The 26130-nt window shown below is 41.0% G+C and overlaps 1 protein-coding gene across 1 annotated transcript in view; it reads left to right on the top strand.

The window, feature by feature from the left end:
* The window catches only part of TMEM178A (transmembrane protein 178A), a 124307-nt gene that overhangs the window by 19701 nt on the left and 78476 nt on the right, over nt 1-26130 (top strand). The window contains exon 2 of the mRNA XM_070572854.1: nt 22448-22513. The gene's annotated coding sequence lies outside the window, so the exon portion shown is untranslated. The remainder of the gene's footprint in view (nt 1-22447; nt 22514-26130) is intronic.

Raw genomic sequence — 26130 nt, 5'->3', positions numbered from 1 at the left:
CAAAGATGGCGCCTCCAACAGGGCAGCCTCTACGCACTTGCTCCCGCTGCCAAAACAGGATTCAGCGATCATTTGGAGGGAAGTTTTCCTCAGAACCATCAGCTGTGTCTCTTGATGCAGGGTGGAGACATTCCTTGAAAGGATTTCTGTTCAAAAGAGACAAGGTCTCAGCCTGCCTTCCTTTCAGAGAGATGAAAATATCACAGCCTGTGGTGGTTGAAGGCGCCGTGGAAACTAAACTCCTTAGCCCCGAGGAGCAGGGGTGGGCTGCTTATTTATTTATTTACTGAGAAACCTGTTCAAATACTGCGTTTTAGGAACTGGTGAAAAACACTCATGAAAATACGAGCACCAGAGACATAAAAGAGCCTTTGAAACTAGGACAGACTTTCATTAGAGCCTACCTGGATTCTGTGGGCCAGGCGGTTTGTGTGCCCGACCCTCTCATCCTCACAAATCAATTTTTAAACTTGGTTTAGACTCTGGGAAGCAGTGAAATTGGGGATTTCAAATGAGCCTCTCAGTCCAGATGTGTCCATAATAGAAACCACTGGGCAGTAGGGCATAATTAACTATCTTTCCTTCACTGAGACCACAGAATGGCATTAATTTTGCCAACTGGGCTTGACGTGAATTGGCTAGAATGTCTGAGTAGATTTCCAGCTGCTGCTCATGTAGCTCTGGCTTCCAGCAGTATTTGCATTCCAAATAAAACGAGGCCTGAAATAGATGTGCGATACGTGTTCGAAGCTATTTTTAATCAATGATCACTTGGTTTGCTGTGAAAGATTATCAGCAGGTCACAATCCATTTCGGATTTTGCTGTGTCCTACAGAACTGATCTAGACACGCAGCGGCTTCAGCTTCCCCTGCAGTCCCTGTGTTTCATCAGCTCTGTGGATGAAGGGGAGGAGGGGACCTGAGTGGACAGGGCAGCACAGATGTGTTCACAGTTACAAGTGCCAGAGCTGGAGGGCCATTTACTTGGGCTAAGGTCTTGTTTAAGTTTGCCCTGGTCCCACAGAGAAACTTTGTGGAGTGTCAGAAGCCCGAGGATTCTGTCCGCTGAACATCCATCCTGAAACTCACCATGTAACTGTCCAGTAGGCCAATCAATTTCAATTCATGGGAGAACTCAGAGAGAAATGTTTATTTCTCATACGATAACCCCCATCTAGCTGTGGGGATGCTGTGAGCAGTGCACATTTCTTTATAGACAGTTTCTTCTTGCAAGCTTAAGATTTCTGTAGGGATGGCTGCCAATATCATCTACTGGTTGTTGTTGCTGTTTTTTTTTTTTTAAATAATAGCACCTTACATTTATTTAGCATGCTTACTGTTTGCAAGCAAATCTATAATCTCATTTGCAAAAGGCATTTACATAGTATGAATACTTAAATACTTACAACTGCATATTAATTTTGTTTAGCAGCCTATGCTAATACTATTTCCTCTCCTCTATTTCTCCCTTCTCTTCTTCTGAAATGTGTTTTCCTTTTTTTTTTTTTTTAAAGATTTTATTTTTTCCTTTTTCTCCCCAAAGCCCCCCCGGTACATAGTTGTGTATTCTTCGTTGTGGGTTCTTCTAGTTGTGGCATGTGGGACGCTGCCTCAGCATGGTCTGATGAGCAGTGCCATGTCCGCGCCCAGGATTCGAACTAACGAAACACTGGGCCGCCTGCTGCGGAGTGCGCGAACTTAACCACTCGGCCATGGGGCCAGCCCCTGTGTTTTCCTTTTTGATCCAGCTCTTCTGACATTTTTCTCACACATGCTTTGGCAACTGTATTTCAATTAATCCCCAGGACCATTACTTTTAGTGCTTTATCTCACGACTTAAAAAAAAATAACCCACCTGTCTTTTACCCATAATATTCATTTTGCCCTCATTTTCTGTACTTCCCAAATATTAACTTATAGTTTCCAAAACCATTTTCCCATGGTTTATTTAGAATTCAATTGTGGCTTTGTCTTTTTTCAAAATAGTTCTCTTAAGTACATTTCTTTTCTATTCTTGAATTTTATAAGGATTGATCTGTCCATCTGTCAAGAATACTGGATTGTCAGGTACTTGGAGGAAGTGGGTAGGAGCCTGGAGATGAACCTGGATCTCACATCCACTTAAAAAATACTATGGGTAGGGTGACCAACTGTCTCAGTTGCCTGAGACTGTCCCGGTTTTAGCACCGAATACCCCACATCCTGGGAAAACTCTCAGTCCTGGGAAAACTGGGATGGTTGATAATCCTAACTCCTGGGGTGACCTCTGTAAGAAAAGGAGAAAATGCAGCTGACCAAGAAGGCAGAGATTTGCTGCCTCCACTTCCTTGGTCGCATCCTTAGGGGATTGAAGAGCATCCTCTACCTCCTTGGTGTATGTAGGGGCTGTTTTGCCATCAATTCTTCCTTTGTCTTTCCTAATCTCACCTCTTCTTTTATCTTCTCTATCACTTAGCCCCATCGTTTAGAAATTCTGCCACTGCTTTTTGACCATAGCAGCCTGACAGATCCCTGGATGTAAACAATGGAGAATTAAGTAAGCAAATATCAGTTCAGGGGATGGGGAGGAGGGCTGGGGAATTGGGGGGAGGAGGCAGGTGCAGTGCATACGCTGAATACATGAAGTCTCAGATCTAAGCTTATTTTAGTTAATAACTTGTTATGTGATATATTCCGTATTCTTACAAACATTTAAAGAGCTTAAAAATGTCTTCAGTGAGAAATCCACCACCAATCTCTGTTTTGAATGGAAACAAACTTCGCTCAATATTTCTTTATACATACTCTGCTGACTTTTCCTTTTGAGATTACCAGCCTTTATTTTCCACTCTGCGATTGAACTCTAGAAGTATTTTTATATATACCCTTTTTTGCTTAAAAAACAACAAAAAAATTTCAATCAGAGTTCACACTTCTAGTCAGTCTTTTAATATACGCTGGGAGAATTTGATATTTGCTTTTCCATTGTTGTTATTTTCTGCCTTATTAATACCAAAGTATTAAAATTAAAATCAATTCTTTATTTATCTTGCCTCTTTCATTCGGATTTATTGTACTGCTACAGATTAGGGGGCCATTTTCTAACTTCTTCCTGATGGTCCATGTGGTAGCCAGCCCCCAAGATGGCCCTAATGATCCCCCCTCCTGGTATTCATGCCCTTGTGTACCTTCTCCCACATTAAATAAGGCTGATACACGTAACCACTAGGATATTTCAGGAATGATGCTGTGTGACTTCTGATACTAGATCATAGAAGACATTATGGCTGCCATCTTGCTCTCTTTGTCTTTACTGAAAAATCACTTGATCTGAGGGAAGCTAGCCACTACGTGGTGAGAACTGAAGCAATCCATGGAGAGGCCCACAGGAGGAACTGAGGCATCCTGCCAATAGTCAGCATTATCTCTCTGAACCATCTTAGAAGCAGAGTCTCCAGTCCCGTCAAGCCTTCAGGTGACTGCAGCCTCAGCTGACATCTTGACTGCAACCTCTAGAATCAGAACTACCCGATTAAGCTGCTCCCAAGTTCTTGACCCACAGAAACTATGTGAGATAATAAATGTTTATTGTTGTTTCAAGCCACTAAGTTACGCAGCAATACGTAAAGAATGCAGTCCTTACAGCTTAACAGAGTTTTTCTTAAACCAGAGGGACTTCTCTCTACATTAATGCAATTAATGGAAAATATTTTTAACACCAGAAACTACACAATTAACCTTATCCATTTTCCATGACACCTTCCAAATCCTTCCCAAATTTACTTTCTCTCCTTCTTGTTTTCTTTATTTCCCATTTTTTTCTGCCCATTATCCCCTCCACAGCATACGAGATAAAGTTTTATCGTCTTTCTACACCTTTTCATCTTTGATACTATTATACTGTGTTTTTGATTTTAGTTTAATATCTTTATATTTATTCCATTGACTTTAACCAAATTTGTTTCTTCTACTATTGAAGTAACATACGCTTGTTGTAGACATTTGAATAATACAGAAAAAGTAGAAGGAAGAAAAATTGTCTCCCATGGTCCTTTTACCCAGTGACAATTAGTTCCATCATTCAAGAAATAATTAGTGAACATCTACAATGTGCTGGAAACTGTGGCCGTTATTATTAACAAGACAAGGTACCTGTTCTCAAGCAGCTTATAGTCTAGAAAGGGGTATAGACAAGTAAGCAGAAAACTACAACACAATGTTATCAGTGGAAAATAGAGTCCTTTTGGAACACACAGAAGGGCTCAGTTTGGAGGTTCCTTGAAAGGCTTTTAGAATAAATGACCATTAGACTCACCTTCCTTGAGGAAACAAAAGCATCATAAGAGACACCTTTATCTCCCCATCAGCAAATCTAAACATCTATCAGCACTGTCCTCCGCCTTCCATCCTGGTACAGTGGGAGAAGTGTCTCCACGCTGCTGAAGGACTTCGCTTCTGCAGTGATCACTCTCTGCTGGATCATTCAGATCAGCATACAAGCATACTCTAGAATAGTTAAGAACCCTCCTGTGACACCATATCTTCTAGCTAGTGCTACACTTCTCTGCTCTACTTCATAGTGAACTGCATGAGTCATCTTCACTTACTTTTTCATTTCCTCTCCTTTGATTCTCTCTTCAACTAATTTTACTACTCTATCGAAACTCTTCTTATCAAGATAACTGACCAAAGGGTAACTGTTAACTTTCCCAGTACTGATCCCGTCCAACCTGGTTATCCAGGAAAGGAGTTGACCTCCATTAAAGCCAACCATAGCCAACTGTCTAAGTGGTCAACCACAAGAGTTAGACTTCAGCTTCCTTACTGTGCCAGGGAAAGGGCTGCTTCTCCCTTAAATAACAAAAGCTGAACTGGAAGAATAAGACCAGAGCCAAGGTTCTGGAAAGCATACCACTTTCGTATCGCAGATTATGCAGGGTGAGAGCCCTTCAGCCCAATGGTTGTGGTCCATCTCCTGGAATCTGATGTCCAGTCCTGCTAGATCTCTGTGCATTGCAACCGGCTATCACCACGTCTACTCCTCCTCCTATATATTTGTTTCCCTCTGTGAGTGCTGCTCTAGTACGGAAACCAACAAACCCATGTTCCCAGGCTCGATGACCATTTCTTCATCCTCTTGTCATTCAGCCTCTAAGCAGCATTCAACACAGTTGTCTTCCCTTTTGTACATACACTGTTTTTTCACTTGGCTTCTGTGACATGAGCGTCTGCAGGTTATCCTCCCATCTTGCCAGATGCTTCTTCTTAGTCTCCCTTGCTACTCCCTCATTCTCCACCAGAACTCTAAATGTTGGAAGTTAATATTTAGAATTCTGCTGTCTTCTCTGGTTGTACTTGCTCCCTAGAAAATCCCATCCTATCTTTTGTTTGCATGCCAATTACGTTTCATATACATAATATAATATTTTTGATATGGCATATTCTCTACCTGAAAAATCAAGATGTTTAACAACAACAATAATTCAATGAATTCTTAAAAGAAATTAATACTATTATATACACATGATGACTTTCAAATTTCTATCTTCTGCCTTGAAATTGCTACTTAACTACGAACTGTAGATCCAACTGTTTTCTTGACGTTTCCAACTGGATGTCTAATTGAGATCTTAAAATGAGCATGGCTGAAACACGTTGATTCTCTGTCCTTTCATACCATTTATTACGTTCCCCAGGATTTTCTCAGGAAATTCTCCTCATGTTCCTCCCATCGAATCTATGACCAGCTCCCATCAGTTCTTCCCCATAATACATCCAAAATCTGCCCACTTCTCTCATTCTCTCATGCCAGCCTGATTCCAGACATCATCATCTCCTGTCTAAATGACTACTATAGTTTCCTAACTGGTCCCCCTGTGTCTTGCCCACTCTCTCCCTAATCAATATTTTCTCTACCCAGTATCCATAACAATATTTTAAAAGCATAAATCTTACCACTTCATTCCCTCCCCTGTTTAAAACCCTTCAATTGCTTTAATTCCATGGCTCTTGTCTATCTCTCTGGCTTAATTTCACAGCACACTCCCTTGTGCCTACTGGACTCCAGCCTCAGGGGCTGATTTGGTGTCCTCCTATATGTCGGGCTCGCCTCAGGGACTTTGTATCTGCTCTCCCCTCAGCCCAGAGTCACTGTTTGCACGACTGGCTCATTCAGGTGAGTCAGGTCATTCAGGTCTCAGCTTAAAAGTCATTTCCTTGAAAGGCCTTCTAAGACCATCTAGCAAATAAAGAAGTACTTTCCTCCACTTGCTCTCCCTCCCTGCAAACTTTTCACTCTCTACGCCCTTATCCCAATTTATTTTCTTCTTTGCGCGCTCATGTCACTATTGAAAAATATCTTGCCTGGAAAGCAGTCTAGCATAGCAGATAAGAGCCTGGGCTAGGAAGCCAAATGTCCTGCGTTTGAAACCAACTCCTCCACTATTAACTTTGCATAAGGTTTCTAACTGCACTGTGCCTCAGTTTCCTCATCTGTTAAATTGAGTTCATTGGCTATTGTGAGGATTAAGTGGACTATAACATGTAAAGTGCTTAGAATACACCCGGCATATAGTCAGGGTTCGCTGAATGTTAGCTATTATTATGTTGTTCATCTTCCTCCACTAGAATATACACTTTGTGGGAGCAAGTTTTGGCTGAATGTTATCCGTTTGCTCCTCCAGATCCACGCTCTTCCCTTCTTCACGCTGCTCACTGACCAGGCCGACTGGCTACTATTATGGGCTACATCAACAGTCCTTGCCTCTGGCTTCAGGTTGGGTTTTGCTAATGTGAAGCATGGGTAGGAGATTGGCGGGAGGCGGGAGAGTGAGTTTGGGGAATGTATTCCTCTGGCTCCCTCCCTGAGAGGCCGTATCGGGATGGCCAAGTCCTTGACTAAAGTCACAGGTCCTGTCAGATGGCCTCTCCACAAGCCATCTCTTGGTTCTCTACTCCCTCCCTTTGCCCCTTCAGGCCCAATGGTGTCCACTGTGACTATCCCTTGTCGTCCCCTTACACCCTGCCCACTTCTTAAATTATCCCTGTGTTAAACTTCCCTCAAATTACCCAATGTGAGTGTGCCATGTGTTTTCCACCAGGAGCTTCATGATACAGGGAGCTAGTCTGACTTGTTCACCATTTTCTCCCAGAGTCCTGCCATAAAGGAGAAGCTCAGTAAACTTCTGTGGCATGAATGGAATCAATGAATGGATACACAAACAAGGAATCTGAGATCTGAAGGACGAGAAGGTGTTAGCCTGGGCAGTAAGGTGGAGAAAAGTGTGCCAAAAAGGAACAGAATGGCTTGGCATAGAGAGAAAGCAGCATTTTGAGTAACAAAGAAATTAATTTTGTCTCGGTTGTGAGATTGTGAGAGTAACAAGTGAGGCCGAAGAGGAGAAAAGGGCCAGGCTCTGGTGGCCCTTTTCTGTGGTAAGGACAGGGACCTTTTCCTGAGGGCAGTGAGGAAGGAAAGTTATGTGGCTGCATGTGTAATTTTTTACAAAAATTACAAAGCTGTGGTACAAATCTTTTCTAGAAGCCCATTGTTTTTATAATAAATGTATTAAAGCAAATTGAAAATCACAGAACTGTATAAAGACAAAAATATAAGTCACCTGGAGTTCCAAAACCAAGTGATAGTCTCTGTGTGGTTTAACAAATAGCAACCATCCCAACAGCTAACTTTGACTGAGTGCCTACTAAGTGCCAGACGCTATTCTAGATGCTTTATGTTTAATAACCCATTTCGTCCTCATGGCAGCCCTGTGAGGCAGATGCTCTCATGGTCCCCGTGTTACAGATGAAGCCACTGAGGCTCAGAGAGGACCAGTTTCTTCTCCAAAGCACATGACTGCTAAGGGATTGAACAATGATTCCAGACAACTGGACACCCTGTCCCATTTCTTACAACAATATCCTGTTATAGTGGACTTTAAAAACCTAGTTAAGGGGCCAAATTTTCTGTACTAATATTTGGCACTGAAATACAGTTCTAGCTGGAAGATGACATGCAAAGTATTAGGGTTGCTTGGTATTAAGTTTTAAAATATAGAAATTCTTCAGATTTCTCATCAACGAAAGTAATTTTATTGTTCTATATGACTCTGTCTTTGGGGAAAGAAAAACCTTTTAGTTAGTAATTTTCCCAGCCCATGGACAGTTTAGACACTGGTAATAAACAAACAAACTGACCAACACAGAACGACATCAACTCTTGTTTTTAACTTTTTATTTTGAAATAGACTTACAGAAGAGCTACAAAAATAGTTGAGAGATTTTCCATAGACTTTTCACCCAACTTCCCCTAATGCTAACGTCTTACATGACCATGACACAATGATCATAACTAAAAAATTGACATTGACACAATGCTATTAACTAAACTGCAGACTTTATTCAGATTTCATCAGTTTTCCCACAAATGTCCCTTTCTGGCCCAGGAGCCAGGCACGATCTCATTGCAGTTAGTCTTCTCCAGCATGGACAGTTCCTCAGCCTTTCTTCATCTTCCATGGTTTTGACACTTTTGAAGAGTCTGAACAGCTGTTTTGGAGAATGTCCCTCAGTTTGGGTTTGCCTGATGTCTTCTCATGAGTAGATTGCGATCAAGCATTTTGGGAGGATGCTATAGGTGTTATCTACACTTCTGAGTGCATCATATTGGTGGATACATCAGTCAATGTATGTTATTGTTAGTGATATTAACCTTGATCACTTGCTTAGGGTGGTGTCTGCCAGGTTTCTCTACTAGACAGCTACTATTTTTCCCATCGCAATTAATACGTATTTTGTGGACTGTATTTTGAGACCAGGTAAATATCCTCTTTCTCTTCAAACTTTCACCCACTAATTTGAGCATTCATCAGTGTATCTCGCCTGCAGCAATGATTACTGTAATGTTCTGATGGTGATTTTCTTTTTTTGTTTTTAAAGATTGGCACCTGAGCTACCATCTGTTGCCAATCTTTCTCTTTTTCCTTTGTTCTTCTTCTCCCCAAAGCCCCCCAGTATGTAGTTGTATATTCTAGTTGTAGGTCCTTCTAGTTCTGCTATGTGGGACGCCGCCTCAGCACAGCTTGAGGAGTGGTGCCATGTCCGTGCCCAGGATCCAAACTGGGGAAACCCTGGGCCGTTGAAGCAGAGCGTGAGAACTTAACCACTTGGCCATGGGGCCGGCCCATGATTTTCTATTTCTCTCATTCCTTCTATTTTTCTTAATTGGAATTCTCCTCTAAAGAAGACTTGTCACTTTTCTGTTTACTTGTTTGTTTCTATCAGTATGGACTTGTGGATATTTATTTTATTCTTTGGGTTATAATCCCCATCACCATTATTTATTTTGTTACATAAGTTGATCCAGCTTTGGCTACTGGGAGCTCTTTTAGATTGGCTCTTAGGTCCTTCTGACATACCCATATTTTGTGTTTGAGCACTTCCCTATTTCTGGTGCCAAAAGATGCTTCACCAACTATGTTTCTTTTTTAATTATTAGACTGTATTCTTCAGAGCAATTTTAAGTTTACAAAAAAATGTGAGCAAAAAGTATGGAGTTCCCAGATACCCCCTCAGTTTCCCCTATTATTAACATCTTGCATTGATATGGGATATTTGTTACATTATTATTAACTAAAGTCCATGGTTTAAATTAGGGTTCACTCTTTATGTTGTACAGTTCTATAGATTTTGACAAATCCATAATGTCACATATCTACAATTACAGTAGCATCCAGAAGAGTTTCACTGCCTCGTGGAATAAATATAAATTCCCTGTGCTCCATCTATTCATTCCTTCTCCCTGCCCCAAAGCTCTGGCAACCACTCATTTTTTTACTGTCTCTGTAGATTTGTCTTTTCCAGAATGTAATATAGTTACATTCTGCAGTATGGAATCATGCAGCATGTAGCCTTTTCAGACTGGCTTTTTCACTTAGCCATAGGTATTTAAGGTTCTTCCATGTCTTATCAAGACTTCATAGCTGATTTCTTTTTATTTCTGTGTAATATTCCATTATATGGATGTACCACAGTTTGTTTATCCATTCACCTACCAAAGGATATCTTGGGTGCTTCCAAGTTTTGGCAATTATGAATAAAGCTGCTATAAACATTCGTGTGCAGGTTTTTGTAGGACATGTTTTCAACTCAGTTGGGTAAATACCTAAGGAGTGTGATTGCTGGATCATATGGTGAGACGGCATTTAACTTTGTAAGAAACTACCAAGCTGTCTCCCAAAGTGGCGTTCCCACTGGCGGCGAAGGAGAGTTCTCGTTGCTTCACGTCCTTGTCAGCATTTGATGTCAGTATTTTGGATTTTGGTCATCCTAGTAGCTATGTACTTACTGTTTAGTTTAACTGGTCAAATCCAATAAGATATCTGAATCCAATATCTGAAATATATAATGAAGGCTGTGATTTGACCATCAGAATTCTTGGAATTGGGAAAGGAGCCAAAGCAGAAGAAAAGATGAAAAGAAAGAGGGACCAAGTCTCACTCGGGGATGGCGAACTCTACCTAAAAGCACAAATAAAACTTAATTCCCCAATCTAGGGTCGAACCTGGGGAAAGGAAGTACAGCAGTATTTTTTAGTGTCTGGACGTTTCCTCTCTTAGTGTCTTAATTTTGGTGGAATTTTTCTTCAAGTACATTTTTCAAAAAAGATAAATGGACAGTATGTTTTCTGATCCCGTGAATATTGGGAATGTCCTCAAGCATAGAAGTAGGTTGGAGTGATGGAACATTTGTTGTTCCTTTCTGCTCAATGTCCTGTTTTTTTTTTTATTAAGGAGCATTTATTCCCCCAACCCATGTATTTTTGGTGCAATTATCACTTCAGAGTAGATGCACACCTAGACCTGGTTAATTGTGATAACCTGTCCGTAACGACTTATGCTTATAAGAAGGGTGGGTTTACAATCCAAACAGGGTGAGTAGGGGCCCTTGAGTTAAATTACGTGTATGGATTACGAGCTGTATGGATGTAGGATTGGGCTGCCAGTGATCGTCTTTCTTGTCATGTGAATAGAGTCCATCTATGGCAAGAAAGAATGAGGCCAACGTAAAATGAAACAAACAAACAGAAACAGGCAGATCTGAGAGGTGGAGACAGAGAGCGAGCGAGCTAGCGAGTGCTGGAGGGAAGAGAATGAGAAAGTGAGAGTGGGTCCAGGTGAATTGTTTAAAATCTTTGATCCAGCTGTGCTTGAAGTCTTACTCCAGGACTTTCCAGGCAAACAAACCCCATAAATTTTCTCTGTTTTTCTTCAGATAGTTTGAGTTGGTTTTCTGTGCTTTACAGCTGAAAAAAAGCAGAGCATTGGTAGCAGGACTAGGCCGTTGCTAGAGGCAGACTCCACAGTGAGGATTTGGTGGAGTCTAAGTGTGCCACAGGATGGAGAGGACCCCCATCCCAAGGGCAGCCAAGTTGACAATCTGTGTTACATTGTTCTGAAACACACGGCTAAAGGGTCACGTGTTGTTTCTTTGAACTCAGACCAGGTGCCTGCTGAGACTGAAGCTTTAGAGCAGTTGTCAGAATTTCAGGATGTTGTCTGCTTTTTGCATGTCTTTCAAGAAAAGAAAAAGCTTCAGTGTAAATTGGTCCCTGTGAAAGCAGGAAGGAAATAACGTGTAACTTTGTTAAGAGATGCCTTCCCCCATTTGGATGCGAGCAGTAGTCTGAGACTGCTGTGGTGCAGACAGTCACGCCCCTCATGGAACTCAGAAGCCTGTATCCCTGCCTCAACCTGAAGTTCCTGTTGGCAGAGGTTGGGCGGTGGCAGACACAGTAGGGGATATGACTGGGACTCAGGAAGAATCGGAGAAATCCTGGAGCCTCATCCTTTAAACCTCTCCCCGAACTGTCCTGCTGAGCGCTTGCTGGTAGTGAAGGGAACAATTCTTTCCCTAGTAAACAGTCACCCAGTGGGTTCCGCCTGGGCACAGCCCTGATTAGTTCTGCCCTACACCTCGGCCTGAGTCATTTAGGAGTCCGTTTGGCTGAGGGTTAAGACCTGCTGCTAAGGGACAGGTGTGCAAAAGCAGCTCGTCTATAACCAAGGACATGTCAAGACAAGATTTCTGGTTTTCACTGACGGAAGAAGGCTCAACCAGTAGATGACTAGGGTTTTAAAAGTACTGAATTGCCAGAGAAATGACAACCCAGGGGAGCTTGGGATCACTAGGTTTCTAAGGCAATCCCCAGGCGCTTGTAAAAACACCAAACATAAGAGGGATGCTAAAGGACAGGACCTTCAGAAGGATTTTTGCTCTGCATTCATTTTAGGCACAGCCTTGAAGAATAATGACTTTGGGTGATTTGTGCACAGAGCAAAGCCTGGGGCAGTCAGATTGGTTCCACTGTCAAGATGTCAATCCTTGCTACTTTATTCTGCAGGGTATGGTACATGTTGTGGTGTATGTCATTTCATCCTTTCTGAATGGAGTTTTAATTGATGATATCCTGTTTTCCCTCCTCGACTGTGTAACAGAAGTGTAGGAGATCATTACATCGACCATTTAAACTGCAGGTTGTTGGATCACGAGGAACCATATCTGGAAGTCAGAGATGTGTGCATCACCCAGAGATCCTGGACATGAAGATGGGTTGGTAACTGGATGTGATTCTGGATTGTCTCTCTTTGGAGTCAGTGTGATTTCAGTTATACCTTAGTTGGACAAACATTAGGTGGAGGCTCTTCTGAGATTATATGTGCAGAAATGTGTGTGAGTATGTGTTAAGCAGGCATGGGAGAAACGTCATTGATATCTGCTCTTATTGTCTGTCCACTCTTTTTTCTGTGAAGGAACTGCTTCTCTCTTCTATCCCCTCTCCTTAGGTTCTTGTGAGATTCTTAATCACAGGATATTCCCTGGCTGCAGGAGCCATGAATGACCCAGGCCTAACCAATAGTGGACCAATCCCTCATTCATGTGACTGGACATGATCTGAGTACAAGCAACTGAGGTATTTTCATGATGTCATAAATCTCATGGATGCAGGGAGTCTGTCTTCCATTTGAATCATGAGCTAAAACAATATGGGCATGGAATTGTTTCCTTGGCCATGTTTCCCAGCATAGGGAAAGCTTGTACTTAGAACGGGAGAGAATGAAGCCAGTATTGAAAGAAATGCAGAAAGAAGATGAAGCAAGAGATGATAGGGTTGATGGTGGGAAGGAAGAGAGAGAGGGAGAATGACATAATTTGAGCCCCTGGCTCCAGCTGTTATGATAACTGCCTCAAGCTATCTTGGAAGTTCTGTGAGCCAATATATTCATTTATTTCTTATGCTAGTTTGAAGTGGGTTTGCTCTCAGTTGCAACTAAAAAAAGTCCTAAAAGGTGACATAAAATCTCAAATTACAACTTTTGCCCCTCAAAATTCTGTACACTCTGCTTAATTCTTTTCCAACATCTAATAATACGAAGGAGAAGTCTGAGATCAGTCTGACTTTCCCCCTTTATTATGCAACTTATTATTCCTGTCTGGAGGCTTGAAGAGCTTTTTCTTTAAAATCATATTAAAACCTCTTCCAAGAATGCACTTAGTTGTGGGATAAATCCTTTTTCCACTGAAACATTGTGGGCTCCTTAAATCTGGATAATTGAGACTTTTTCCAATTTATGATTTTTTGTAATTGTGTCATTGATTATAGTTTCCATTCGACTTTCTTTGGTTTCTTTTACCTAGAATTCATAGGTTGGCTCTTTATAAGTTGAGGGAGGTGGGAAATAACAGTATTCTGACAGCCTTAAAAAGCAGCAGCTAGCCAATAAAGGTCAGCCCTTTGGTTTCTGGGTTGAGTCAGATCTTGCATTCTTATTCCAGGGAGCCAGATGGTTTGGGAGAAATGAAAGGTCTTTGTACCTTTTATCAGGTGGACAGTCTTTCTATTCAGGCAACATAACACAAGGGTTTTCCAACTGCCCTCCTCAGCCCAGTTCCATCAGTATGGTGGCTAATGAAAATGTCAGTTTTCAGCGTGGTGTGTTTTTGTCCACCCTCCTGCCCCATATTCATAGATATTTTAAGAGAAATCTTAGAGAGACTGTGTCAGATGCCATTTGAAGTTGGAAGTCTTTGCTGACTTAAGAGTCAGCTTCTATCACGTACTTTGTGTTTTCAACACTCACTTATTTAACTCAATTCACAAACCAGCATTATTGAGCATCTTTTACACGCCAGATCCCATGGTTGGCTAGGCTGTAAAGTTGAATAAGACACTATTCCTGTTCTTAAAGATCTAGCAATCTGGTGGTTAGGTAGATGTGTACAACAACCAGCTTGTAAGCCTATGATATACACAGTGCTCTGGGAACAATTTGGGGAAGGCTTCATGGGGGAGGTGACAGACATTTGTATGGAGCTTTGTAGAATCAATAGGAGCTTACCAAATTGGTGGAAAAGTGGCATTGCTGTGTTGTTCTGTCATCAATGGCTTGTGTCATTTTAATGGGTGTGATAGGGCTCTGCCTGCGTATTGATATTTCTTTTCAAAATTTTACTCCACCGTTTTTAAATTTTACAAGTGTTTACAACTGACAAACGTTGGGATTCAATGGGCAGCTTTGCCTCTGTCTTTGTCAGTTTAATGTCTCTTTCTTTCTCTTCACTGCACATGGGGATGCTGTGTTCTTACACATTTTAATTGCTTATCTATTGCAAAATATAGGTAATTTTGAAGAGAAAGTAATGATTTATATGGCAGCGAACATGAGAGATTAAAGGGATATCTAGTCTAACCTCCCCACTTCCACTCCCATGTTCCAGTTGTTAAGGTCACACAGCTAAGTAGGACCGGAGCAGGAAAAATAATGACGATGATGAAGACTGAATATTTTCTGGCAATTTTCACAAACATCCTTGCATTTAATGTTCACAAAGATCTGCTGAGCCTCATTTTGTTATTATACCCTGTTTACCAGTGAGGAGATTAAATTTTAGAAATGTCAAGGTATTTGTTTAAAAGTATTATATTAAGTCTCTAGACTTTCATTCCACTACTTTCTTTATTACCCAATGAAACCTCACTTGTTTTTGTTTGTTTAAATGAATTCTAGTCAAAAATACTTTCCAAACTAGGATTATCTTTTAAAAAAAATTATGATGCACAAATGATGTCTAGCACCAATGTCTGTTTCCCATATTTCTTATAATCGGTATCACAAGTAATATTTCCTGTCCTCCTCAATGTCACACTGCTTTGTATTATTGTCTAGTTTGTGTTTTTATGATTTGTGTTGTCTGAGCAAAAAGCCTTATGCTTGCTCAAAATCTACTAAATTTCTTTCGCACCCCTCTTTGTGACTTCTCTTAAGTTCACCAAACTGTCAGCTCCTTCCCATGGCAGACTGCCAGATTGCATAGATCATGCCTTTGGCTGTTCTTGTGAGCCACTGCAGCAGAATTTTTGCAAAGATCTTGTAAACAGTGTGTTACAACATCAGCGGCCTCTGCCACTAAAGCCTCTCTCCTCTTCCTTTTAAACTGGCGCCCGGCCCCTTGTTTTATGGGGCAGACCCTTTCACCTGTCTTCCACGTGCATCCAGGCTTTTCTCACGGAGTTGATGGGAGTTGACCCTGAACTTTTCACAGTCAAGGGCACTTCTCCTCTTGCTCCCTAAATCCCTTGTTCCTTTAGTTTCCGTTAGGATCCCTGATGGGAGTGGTGTAACGTTGAACACCAGTCACGTCAGAGTCCTGTCTTCAAATCCTGGCCCTGCCACTTTCTGGTTGGGTCATCTGGGGCAAACTTTTCCAACTTCATCTGCAAAATAGGATCCCATCGCACATTTCTAGCTGGCAGAACTGAGAAGATGGAATTAGATGAGAAAGTAAAATGCCTAGAATAGTGCCAGATACATATGTTTACCCCAAAAAAGTTGATTTCCATTTTTATTATTCCTGTAAATAATTCTTTCATTGGTTGAAGTTTATCTTTGTTGTCATGTTAACCTTTTAGTCATATGTCATAAACTCACCAATGCCTTCTCTCTCTCTCTTTTATTTTAAAGATTGGCACCTGAGCTAACAACTGTTGCCAATCTTCTTTTTTTTCCTGCTTTTTCTGCCCAAATCCCTCCAGTATATAGTTGCACATATACATCTTTTTAGTTGTGGTCCTTCTAGTTGTGGCATGTGGGACGCCACCTCAACATGGCCTGACGAGGGGTGCCATGTCCGTGGCCAGGATCGGAACTGGTGACACCCTGGGCCACTGAAGTGGAGCGTGCAAACTTCACCACTCAGCCACAGGGCTGGCCCCACCTGCTCTCTTTTGAAACATTCTAAGTCAGTTGTTTTGTTTTTACCTGTACTCCGTATTTCTTGAGCATCTGGATCCAGCTCTCTTTTTAATCATTGTGCTTCATTTTTTTCCTAGGAGGTTTAGTGCCTACACTCTCTGGCATGTTTACATTGGAGCAAATGGTCCCTCTGGGTCATTCCTCTGAAATTTTTAGTCACTTCATAGTCTCACAGTAGTTTGCTAATCCCAAATGCAATCTGATAAACCAGTTCCCAAGACGTCAATTTTAGTTAAGACAGTGGAAAAATTGGTATCTTTCACTTTACAGTGATATGTTCTGGTAGTTCTGTTGGCTCATTTCCCATTTTTTCCCAAGCTCTTAGAAAATGCATTCGTATAAATATTCTTCAATTCTGAATTATTCGTATTAACTTCATAGACTATCATGGATTATTTCCAATCCCATCCCCTTTAGCTGATCCTCTTGCAATTCTGACACTTCTTTTTATACTCAGGAAATTCACCATTTAACAAATATTTATTCATAACAACAACCATAAACAAATGCTAGGATTCAGGGACACAAAGATAAATAAAATATTGTCCATCCTTCAAGGAACTCATGATAGGTAAGTTGTCTCTTCCTTATTTCTTTAAAAGATATTCATATCCTTTTATTTTTATAATCATTAAACTTGGCTTCTTACAGAAATGAGTATATTGTCTTACATCCTTGGAATAATCCTCACCATAGGATTATCCTAAGGCTTATATTAAGGTGAAAAAAATGAGGTTATATGGTCCCCAAAAGAAGTGGTTTGTGGTTTGGGTATAATTTGCTTAATATTTCCCTGTGTCTATGTTGAAAAGACTTCTTGTTTCAAGTTAAAACACTATGGCTATAAATGAGAGTAGACTATTTGTTTCACATTTGGCTGCCATAATTGATATAGATTGTCTATTCCAGAAACATACAGCCAGAAGTGAGTCAACAGCTAAATGGAACAGAAACGAGAAAAAAAGTCTCAAGAAATCTTCTAAGGCAGTAATAGCCCCCATCTGGAATCTTCCCCTCTTCTGCAAGAGATTTTGCAGTTAATTAGAGTGCAGTGGGACCAGAGGGAGCTCTGGTCTGCATGGTACAAGTTGACAGTAACTCCAAGTCTGCCCCACGCTCATCTATTTCCCTTATTGGCCTTTGAGTTAGAACATGGAAGGACCTCATCAAAATATATATGTTTAGTCACAGAATTTTATTGCTGTAAGGATCTTACCAATCATTATACCACAGAGGTTCCCAAGCCTTGTCAAGAGTTGGAACTCCTTTTCAACCTCAACATTTCCTGGATTCCCATTCGGTAGAACTTAAACTTACAGCATCCATAGATTGAGAAGGTGTATGCCAACATGAATTCACAATCATTTACATGAATGTAAACTCTATTAGTCAGAACAGCAGTTACATATATTTGAAATGAATAACTATACTTATATGCGTGAGACTTGTCATTGATTTCATCTGTAGCCTACTAGATGTACACATGGATTTGGAGTCTCCCAGGAGCCTGCATCTTGGAACCATTGATCTAATCTAATCTCTTGTTTCAACAGATGAAGATAAATGTGGTTCATGGATATTAAGTGACTTTCCAAGGACACAACTAGCTGGTGGCAGAGTCCAGTTCATTGACATCTTTTCCACTGTACCACAGCTGTCTTAAACTTTCCTGAAATTATTCATCCAGATCAGCAGAGAGAAATATCATAAATAAGTTAGCTCAGAGGAATCTATAATGTGTGTACTACACATGGGAGGACATGCTCCTATATTTAATTAAAAAATTACCTTTCAGTTAATCATATTGTGTATAGAATTCTTGCAAAACTTTTCCCACTTGACAACATATCTTGAGGATTGCAAAGGGGTAGAGACCTATGTTAAGTACTTTTCAAGCCATAGAGTAAACTTGGAAAATATTGAATTTCTGGCCACAGATAATAGCCCCCAAAAAAGCTGAGCAGTTTTTTAGAACCTTAAAGATTACGGATTTTTGACAATGCACAGGCGCAAAAGTCAGCAAGAATGGACATCCTCAACTTCTGCCAAGTCAGGAGAAGCAGTCTGGCTGCCGAGTTGAGAAAGGAAATGAGAAAAATCACCAGCCAAATAATACATTATAATATTGGCAGACATAGGAGGAGGAGTGTGTCAAAGATATTAAAAAGCCATTCAGCGTTAGAATGACTCGATTCAGCTGGGGAAAGATGAAAAGAACAATTGGTATTTCTTGGATATTTTTTAATGTTTAGATACAGGAGGGTGTCTCAAGAGTAGCCAGGTCTGCAGCTGAAGGTTTGTCTGAGTGATTGATATGAGGTGAAAGATGCTGACCTGAATGCTGTTGAAATCTCTGCTCTCCCTGGATAACCCACGTCTGCCAGTACTGCATTGGCTTAGAAAACTGCAAGCGTTCAACAGGTCAGCTTTAGGCCTGTCTTGATCTGAATGACCCTGGGGAGTCTAGGTTTATTCTGATTCCCATGAAAATTTGGGTCATTTTGGGGGAAATCTTGCATGGTCCAATCATATCTTTTGTGTGGATATAGTAATAATGAAGTTTCTTCAGTTAGTTCCAACAGTGTCTTAAGAATCAAGGCTGTTTAGATGTTATGTGTGTCTATTTTCCATAGATAGTGGAACTATCTTATGAATAAAGTTTGCCATCTTCATCTCAACCAAATGATTTGACACTACGAGTTTCATAGGCAATCTTAGAGAGTATAGAGTCAAATATGAGCAAATCCATTCCCACTACTGGAAGATGTAACTCACCCTCTGTTGTCTTTGGGGACAGCATATGTGAGTCTTAGAGAAGCAAAGAGTAGATATAATTGGTCTTGACAGAAAAGCTGTACAAACAGATCACAATTAATTATGTAGCCCCTGCAGTTGAATACAGTAAAACTGGGGTCCAGGGAATGTTGCTTTGCATCATGTTCCTCTATCCTCTCGTTCCCAAAACTCTTAGGCATGGTAGGGAGGGAACAAATGGTGTTTGCCATGGAGCAGAAATCCTTTCTCTTCCCATTAACTCTCCCGTTAGAGCTGTAGTGCTGGCAGCGGTCCTGAGAAGGGCTCTGAAAAGTGGGCTGGTTAGCAGGAGCATTTTCACTGCAGGCAGATTCGGTTGCCTTGGTGAAGTCCCCACGCATCTGAAGAGTGGCTCATCTGTTTCCGGCTGAGGATCACTTGTGCTCACCCGGGCGTGGCCCCCACGAGAAACCTGGGAGTCTGGCAAGCTGGTGCCAGCTGAACTGTGAACCTTTTAAGAAAAAGCAAATAAAACAGACAATTTTATTCGCTACAATTCCAGTAGGACTAATTCTTGGAGAAAAAGCAGTCTGAGAAGACTTTTCAGAGTCAGGGGCCTGGGGCAGGCATGGTAAGTTGAGAAGGAGGAGGGCAAAGGGAGAGTGGAACCAAGCAGTGAGGGGACTGGCGAAAGTGGGTAAGAGAGTCCTAGCAGTTGCCTTGGTGGAAAGAGTTGTCTAAAGAAGATTGTAAGAATGTGTAGAACCTCTCATCCGGCTCCTTTAAGAAAATCACAATAAATATCTATGTTCTGCTCTTTTCAGTGTGGCAGCCAGTAGCCATGTGTGGCTATTGCCTGGTCCGAATTGAGATGTGCAGTATGTGTAATATGCACACTGGATTCTAAAGACTTAGTATGAAAAAGAGAAGGCAAAATATTTCATTGATAATTTTTTTACATTGAATACTCATTGAAATTGATAACATTTTTAATCTATTGGGTTAGATAAAGTATATCACTAAGATTAATTTTACCTGTTTGTTTTTACTTTTTAAAAAATGCAGCTACTAGAAAATTTAAATGATCTATGTGGCTCACATTGTATTTCTATTGGACGGCACTGACCTACCTCATTCTTCAAAGCTTTTGAAGTTAGATTTGTGTTTATTTCAGACGGGTGTTGGTGTTACTGCAGGGTTGTACAAGCAAACACTCACATCCATGTCTATTGATGGCCAAAATGGAAAGGAGGGCCAGACTTGATATATGTCAGGCTCCAAAAGGAGCTTTGTCAGTTGTCTCAGGTAAGTCTGTGTGTGTGCTGAGACCTACAGACATTTAGAAAGATTCAGAATCCGAGAAACATCCAGGAGAAATGGTGCCTTATTTAAATATATCAAAAGGAGACCAAGTTTTCCTACAATATTGGAACTGATGTTCACAGAGAAAACTCACAGGCAAGGATCAGAAACAAAGGCGATGCTCGAGTAAGGATCAGAGAGAGGACGGAGTCTTCTCTGTGAGTGTAACTAGGTGTCATGCAGTAAGAATGCCTGAGAGGGAGGAGAAAGAGGAAAAGAAGAAAAAAAGGAGGAGAAGGAAGGAAATAGACAGAACTGAATTGAGAAAAATAGCCAGGTAAGACTAGACATGGTTCACGTGGTTTCTAATAGATCTTGTGAGTCTGAAACAGCTTGAGAAATGATTTCTCTATGGAACAGAAATCCTCTGTAAAATCACCACAAGCTAAAGAAAAGCACAGATTTCCTAAATGTTCAGGAGTAGCAGGCTTGAGTTTACTTATCTGAGAAATGACTTTGAGGCTGCCCTAATTCTTTGTTAAGACAAGACTGGGGAGGAAGGAGCATTTGCACAAGTGATGAGGAAGAATGGCTCCCGGGGTCCTCAAGGTCTGTAATGCTTCCCATGGATGCTTTCCCTCTTCTCTATAGAAGGTCAGGGTGGCCTGTTTGAGGGAGTCTCTGGCTACCTCCCTGGCATGGTCTTATTAGGTAGCATTGTACATAACTCAATTATCCAGAGCACAGTTGGGCCCTTCAAGCAACCGGAATAGCATCTTTCACTTAACTTTATGGCAAGAAAAGACTCATTCCAAAGAGTGAGTAGAAACACGTAAAACCTTTCAAGAGAGTTCAGCCTGTGTTCTGGGTCTGAACAAATTCAGTCCGATTTCTTATCCCGTAACTCCTGTGTCTATGGAACTGGGCAATGAAAATGAATGTTCTAAATAATGATCTGAGGTGCTGTAAAGGTCTGAAGTGCCTCACAAATCATCAAAGAAAGATTAAATTATGTCCCATACTTATCAAAGCCGAAAAGGGAACTAATAATGTATTTTACAAACAGTTGCTCCAGGAGCTGAAACTGAAAACATGACAGTGTTTAACCCCAATTTAATTAGAAAAATTCACAAGAAGGCCCCACTCCTAAAGCTTTCCAGTTAACTGAGGGTTCTTTTGCATATTGAGAATAGGTATGAAAAGCTGTTATGTATTAGGTTTTCTTTGAGGCAGACCTCCTGAATGGAATCAGCATTTTAACCACATCTCCAGGGGATTCCTAGGCACACTGAAGTGGAGAAGCCCTGGCCTGGGGGACTGATCTATCTGTTAGAGATGGAGGCGCCCCCTTTCCATGAACAGGCCCTCCAGGGACCACAGCTAATGCTTATTTTATGTTCTAGGCACTCTGCTAAGAACCTTACATGACTTATCTCACTTTAGTCCTTCAACAGTCCTATGGAGGCCGTATAAAAATTACTCCCAATTCACAGATAAGGAAACTGAGATACAAAACCATTAAGCAATTTGCCCAAACTCATGCACACAAAGTTGTTGAACCAGGGTTCACATTTGGTTGCCACTTCTTAGTACAGGACACTATTCAGTCTTTCTTACTCAGGCTTTGGGTCATCTACAAGGCGGGCAGATGTGGAGTTCTGTGGGTCCTACCCCTGTGTTTTTTCTTTATCCTTTCCAGAAACCCTGGAATTTCCTGCTTGAAATTCCCACAGAATCTAGGTGGTGGAATGACTTCCAAAAGTTAATGGCATAATCCTGGGCGCAGTGCAGCCTTTCTGACATTCCATATTATATTTTATAATAAAAAAATACCAAAAAGCAAAACTGAGACCGTCATATTTATCTGAAATCCCATCTTTCAGACATAATACATGTTAAGTTTGGAGGTTTACTCTTAAATGACTCAAAATAGCTCAACTAAAGGGGACTTATTTAAAAGTAGGGAGAGGAGGCAAACAGTGACACCCCTCCTTCCACCCATGAAAGTCTCACGAAGCACATATTCTCTCTTTCTTGTTTGCTATTCCTCTCCTTTCTGCAGACAAGCCTCTCTCTGCTTACTCTTACTCTTCCACTTGCAGGTGAATGAAAATGGCCACTCCAGCCCCGATTCAACAATAGCCTTCAGTTCACATATCAACAATTGTGTGAGTATGGTCTTTGTGTCTCTTATTTTCGATTCTCCAGTCAGAGAATTCTAGGCTATTAATTGGTTCCTCAGGTTAATCAGCCAAAGTTAAGTTTTTATTAAAACGGGGCCAAGAAGGTCATCCCTTTGGGTAGGGATTGTGGGTGGGGGTAACTCCAAATATGGATTGTGGACTGGGCAACCACCCTTAAATGTGTCTATTACCATTTTGTGCATGTGTGTGTGAGGAAGATTGGCCCTGAGCTAACCTCCATGCCAAACTCCCTCTATTTTGTGTATGGGATGCCACCACAGCATGGCTTGATAAGTGGTGTATATGTCCTTGCCTGGGATCCGAACCTGCGAACCCCAAACTACCAAAACAGAGCACACAAACTTCACTATGCCACCGGGCTAGCCCCTACTACCATTTTTTAATATAAATATGAGGTCATACCTCTTTTATCTATTTTTTGCCCTTCGTATTTTGCCAACATACTTCCCTGTCTATAGATATTACGGTCCCTCGTTACTTTGAGTGATAGTGTAATATCCATTGTTTGCTCTGCCTCAGTTGGCTCAACCGTTTGCTACTGCTGGCTGTTCTTTCCTCCAGGTATTTGCCAGTATGGTCAATGCTGCTACAGCAACCTTGTCATAAATCTTTGTGTCCAGTTTAAATTATTTTTTTAGGATAAATTCTTAAAAAGCAAAATAGCTAGGTTAAGAAGTATGAACATTTTTAAAGCTCTAGAAATACGTACTATATTACCTTCCAGAAAAGCTTCACCAGTTCCTACTCCTACGAGCAGTGAAGTGAGTCTTCCTCCACCCTCACCAGCACTGGCGATTATTCTTTTTTGTCTTTGCCAATTTGATAGGCAAATACTGAGCTCATCGTTCCTTTAATCTGTGTTCTTACTGAGGGAGAACAATTTTTCATACATTCATGGGTTTTTTGTATTTCTTATTTTGCACCACACTTCTTTTTAAAAGCTCAACTGTATTTTACACAGGAAGAAGATTTCAGCAGTTGTCATTGGTTGATCTGCTTGGTCCTTACTCCAGTTGCAACTTGTGGCCTCCTTTATTTGATTACCTCCCCTAAAGATAAACCGACATTAATGTTTCTCCCTTAGGATAATATTATTTGACTCTTAAAACAATATGTAAAGCTAGCCTTTAGTTTGTTACACATCATTGTCCCATCAACCCTTTACGGGGATGTCCTAAGGGAGGTGAATTGATCTTCCAAGCTATGTGATGTGCCTGAGACCAGAATACCCAGGTAGGTTGGAATGGTGGGACTGGGGTGAAGGAAGAATGTAAGAGACGTCAAGTTTGTCTACTCCTAAAGTAGTTGCAGTTCTTAAAAGAAGAGAGATTTTCTTACCACTGTGATCTCTAAGGAGGGCGAGAGAAATCTGTATGGGAAGTTGACTCTTTGTCTTCATTTCTTGTTTTATATCTAGCATTGAAAGGAAGGACCCGTATCTCCATTAAAGTTGAAGAGAGGGTAATATTGACTCTCCTCACAATTACTTCCTGAGACTTAGATATGATTCAGGATAGAACACTCCCAAAATATTAGATTGAGGAGAGAGTAAGCTCATTGAGAATCATAGGCCAAGACATTTGGAGGAATGCAGGATGGTGGAGCTTGGCTGCACAGCTCAGAGATGTCCTTCTGTCTAGGCAGTAGCCTCTGTGGTTTGGTTCAACAGGGTTTCTTAAGCTTCCCTCATGATAAACATCACTTGATGCATTTGCTACAAATAGACATTCCCAGGCTCCTTCTGAGACCCACTGATTCGGACTCTTCAGGCAAGGTCTGATGATTCTACTATCAGGGAAGTTTGGAAAACACCAATTTTAAAAGGTCTGTGGGAAGGCCTCTTGTAGGAGACAGCTTTTAGGCTATCCAGCCAGCCTATAAGATACCCACCAATACAACTCCTTACCTGTAGGTAGGACCCTAGCATTCATGTTTGAGCTATGTCACCCTCATGTCCCTGGCCATGAAGGGAGCCAGGTTGTACCAGACAGATTATCTGTTGGCAAATTTAAAAAATCACCGACACTTTACTGGAACCTTTATGTTGAAGATCAATTGAAGTTAATGCATCTTCTATTTTAAAAATGCAAATTCTTCTGAAAAGAGTGAGGCTATCAAACACTCATAATTGAATACAAATTACTTTAACTGGATTGCTGCAAAGTGAGAGAATAGGAGTATTATTTGTAGGGCAAAGGGTGAGGAGTGGGCAAAGAAGGTGACGTGGGGATGGACAGACTAGACGAAGAGTCACAGTAATGGTTTTACAGACCCACAGGAGAGCATGAAGACTGGACATGGTCATTTCTATCTGGTTTTTACAGGTTTTCTCTTTGCGATAGTGAGAGTGCAAGTATTTCCAACTTAGGTGGATCCGTCCACTATTTGTGACACAGTGTGGATGTCAGATGGCATTTAGGACCTGTCAGGTTCAGTTTTTGTTGCTGTGAAAAATAGCTGGTTAAGAGTTTTGAATTGAAGCCTAAAAACGTGAATGGGCTATTTGAAGATACCTCAATGTTTTCAATAGAGTTGACTCAGCTACATTCGACTACAGATCTTCGTCAACTTGTGGTGAGGTTACATCCTGATAAACCCATTGTAAACTGACAATATCATAAGTTGAAAATGCATTTAATACACCTAACCTACCGAACAACATAGGTTAGCCTAGCCTACCTTAAACGTGCTCAGAATACTTAACGTTAGCCTATAGTTGGGCAAAATCATCTAACACAAAGCCTATTTTATAATAGTGTTGAATGTCTCATGGAATGTATGGAATACTGTACTGAAAGTGAGAAACAGAATACTTATATGGGTATACCAACAGCTGTAAGTGTATTGGTTGTTTACCCTTGTGATCTCGTGGCTGACTGGGGGCTATATAGCTCACTGGGCTGCCCATGAGAAAGTATCCTACTGTATATTGCTAGCCCAGGAAAAGGTCAAAATCCAAAATTCAAAGTACAGTTTCTACTGAATGCATATTGCTTTCGCATCATTGTGAAGTCGAAAATTTATAAATCGAACCATCAGAAGTCAAGAACCATCTGTAGTCAACTCATTGCACAATTAATTATGTTTAGCTCTTGCTCATCACACAGGCAAGACAAATTCTTCCTCAGCAGAGATTTGACAATGGGTCCCTAACTCTTAAGGCTGGGTGCATGTATCTCTTCTGGGTTTCTTGGTCCATTTTTCCCTCTTGTTCATATTTAAAAGGCTTATGGACTCCCTCAGAAAGTTGTCTCGTGTTCCATTATGATCTCAATTTCTAGACTTTCCTATGGAGTCAGTAAGTTGTTAAAAGCTCACCTTTTGCTTCCTGAAGTTTCTCTTTTGTTTTCTGAATGTTTAGTCCTCTTGGAATTTCACTCTAAGGTTCCCAGAAAGCCAAAAGTGTGAACTTACTCTAGGCAGTTTGACGTAATTAAAATTTATCTGATGGTCTCGGTGATACATTTGGAAAAAGAGTATCTGAGGACTGGTCCTGGAAGTCCAATCCTAGATCCCTGGCTGAGTTCACAGAAAAACACATTACAAGGAGGACACATCTGATCTCTTGGAGCCAAAAAGCC

Source organism: Equus przewalskii, chromosome 14 (assembly GCF_037783145.1).
Source record: "Equus przewalskii isolate Varuska chromosome 14, EquPr2, whole genome shotgun sequence".
Lineage (NCBI taxonomy): Eukaryota > Metazoa > Chordata > Mammalia > Perissodactyla > Equidae > Equus > Equus przewalskii.
The sequence above is the reverse complement of the archived record's forward strand: the minus strand, read 5'-3'. Positions and strand labels throughout refer to the sequence as shown.